Source organism: Nicotiana tabacum, chromosome 23 (genome assembly GCF_000715075.1).
Source record: "Nicotiana tabacum cultivar K326 chromosome 23, ASM71507v2, whole genome shotgun sequence".
NCBI classification, from domain to species: domain Eukaryota; kingdom Viridiplantae; phylum Streptophyta; class Magnoliopsida; order Solanales; family Solanaceae; genus Nicotiana; species Nicotiana tabacum.
Genome location: NC_134102.1, coordinates 135,817,434 through 135,820,352, shown reverse-complemented (window position 1 = coordinate 135,820,352; position 2,919 = coordinate 135,817,434). Strand labels below are relative to the sequence as shown.

The 2,919-nt window shown below is 32.2% G+C and overlaps 1 long non-coding RNA gene across 1 annotated transcript; it reads left to right on the top strand.

Moving 5' to 3' along the window:
- The first annotated feature begins 583 nt into the window (after positions 1-583).
- On the top strand, positions 584-2,692 carry LOC107812100 (uncharacterized). Its single transcript, XR_001654068.2, has 2 exons — positions 584-2,139; positions 2,393-2,692. It is a non-coding gene; the product is annotated as an uncharacterized LOC107812100 (long non-coding RNA).
- The last annotated feature ends 227 nt before the right edge of the window (positions 2,693-2,919 follow it).

The following is a 2,919-nucleotide window of genomic DNA, read 5'->3' as shown; positions in this document are numbered from 1 at the left end:
ATTCCACAATTCTTTGGATGTCTCCATGCTACTGTATACATTATACAGATTATCATCCAGTCCGCTAAGAATATAATTCTTGCATAAAAAATCAGAATGCTTCCACGCTTCAATCACGAGAAAGCGTTCATTATCTGGAGTTTTATCCGGCAGATCAGGAACATCTTCCTTGATGAACTTCTGTAGACATAACGTAGTTAAGTAGAAGAACATCTTCTGCTGCCAGCGTTTGAAATCAATCCCGGAAAAGTTTTTATACCCACCAAAAATGTCTTCCACTTCCAATATGGGACAATGTCTCATTGTTAAGAGGGGAAACTTAAAATTTTACTCAAAATTTCATTTTTCCTCCATTTTCCATTCACCCTCATTTTAAGAATATTACATCTTAAAAATAAAACCTCAACACGTACTTCATTAGTTCATTGGTTACAAATGCAAAGTTAAACATAAATAGTCATAGACAGCCGTCTAATATTATAGTGTCATTTTTTCTTTTACTTCTTTTTCCTTTCAAGTGAGGGGAACTTTTCAATTTTCATTTTTCCTCATCAATTTTTTCTCTTGTTCGTATGTATAATGATCAATTATCAGTAATTTCCCCGTTATGTTACGTAATTGTGATGACATGTGAATAAAGTATCATTACAGGAAATATGAGCTACGACGACATTTAATTAGTGACATTTATAATAAATATAGGGAGAAGGTTCATTTCGTGACATTTGTTAACAAAATGTGGCAAAAATACTAACGTTTGATGACAATTGACAGAAATATTGTGACATTTGATAGAAATGTCACATAGTTAAGAATAAAATGACATTTAATTAGTGATATGTAATTATGTACAGCAAATGTCAAAAAAAATACTAGTTTCAAAAAAGTAAGAGAATTTTTTTTCCCAAATCTACCTCTCAAATCTCTAAAAAAACCCTAACAATTGAAGTTCATTTTTCCCCTTTCCAGTTTCTCTATCCCGTCCGAATCCTTACACCCCAACCATGAATCTCAAAATCCTTCAGGAATAGCAGTATGAAATGTATTCTCTTCTTGCTCAATTCACTATTTCCTTCTCTTTGTCTACTGCGCATTGGAATAACTCTAGGTTAGCATTTTTCTTTATTTCTTGATTGGATTCGAATTCTTCCTTATTTCTTGTGAGTGTTTTGATTTCTCAGAGGAATTCAATCATATTTATTGCATTTGCCTGTGTTCAATGTATTTACAGCAGAGGAATTGGGAGTTTAGGGTTTTGAAGTTTAATCTATGTTCTGATTTTATTTTGTGGTTGTGATCGTGTGGTGATTTGGAGATATGTTTGTTTGAATGGAAGTTGTGTGGGGTATTATTACACAATATGCTAATGGTGATATTACATTCACAGATTTATGCCCCACGGCTGTTTGACAAAATGCCTGATAGAGCATCTTAAACACTATGATCTTCCCTATTGTTTATTTATTTCAAAATATGAACTAAATTTATGAGTTTTCCTCAATTCTTAATTGATTCAATGATGTGCAAGTCAGCAACAAAGGATTTTTCAAATTCTCTAAGACTTCCTTTAAGTTAAATTGTCAAGATATGATGTTAAGATTTTTTGCGTCCCTTAAATGTCTTATGCTTCTCTTTGGGTTCGCGTTGCACTACAAAGAGCTCAACTTAGAGATGTGCTAGCTTTGGGGCTTAATGTTACCAGGTATTTATTCTTGTACACTTAATAAACTAGTTAGTTGCATGATCATATTAAGCAGTCATCAGATATCATGAAAATATTATTTTGCAGAAATGGAGAATGCTAGTAAGTAAACATCACATCCATATGTATCATTAGCTTTATATACTAAGGGCTTGTTTAGTTAGTACAGTATGGTAATTAACTCTTGGCTTTCAAAGGAGAAATGCTATAATGATAAGTCTGCTATATCTACATATAGGGTGCTATCTACTTTGCTAATTATTTTTGTCCCTACGGCAATTATGCAATCGGTTTAATATCTTTAGAATTTACTAGGTTGAAATGTACCGATGGCTATGCTGGTTGATTAGGTGAAGAATAAGGTAGCACACATATACTGACCTTTGTGTGTATGATATGGAGTTGCAGTGAGAAAGTCCAGAGTGTGGCAACTTATGGTAAGGTCCTTTTAAATTTGATGGGCATATGACATCTTTCTTTCTTAAAATTATGTGTTTTTACTAAGGGAATTTGTTCGTTGGTGGCAAATAGCTTGTGGAATACTTCAATTAGTAATCTTATAAGGATACTCGTGACAATCGCTGCACTATATAAATTCATTTTATTAAATCGTTCTTCCATGTAGATTATGCGATCTTCTTTTGACTTTCAATCACTTGCTAATTTATTTCCTAGTTTATGAAAACATAGGTTGACTACAACCTTGTTGTTTCAATTCAATAAAGTGTCAAATGGGGGGAAGTGCAAGGAAATTGGAGCTGAAGGGATGTAGCAGAAAAAGTGGAAGAAAGAGTTGAGGAAGTGAAACAATCTGTTGCAGAATTTGCTACAATTTGCTTGTATCCAGCCTAATAGTTTCTTTCTACCATTGTTTGATTGTAAGGATGTGCTGCTATTCACAAATACATTCTTGTAATTAGTTACGGAGATTTTTTGTTAACTCATTTTATTACAGTTCAAATTATATATATTTATTGACATTTATAAGTATTTATTTTAGAAATTTGGTGTTTATACTTTCATGTATAACAACGTATAATATTAGTTTTATATTTATATTATAATTGTCCTCTCAAATGTCAATGAGTAATTTTGACATTAGCAATATGCATTGTACAAGTGTCGCTAATAGCTCAAGAATTTCCCGACACTTCTAAATATAAGTTAGAAACCAGTATTAGCTTATCGACATTATGGGAAATGTCACAAATTTTAAA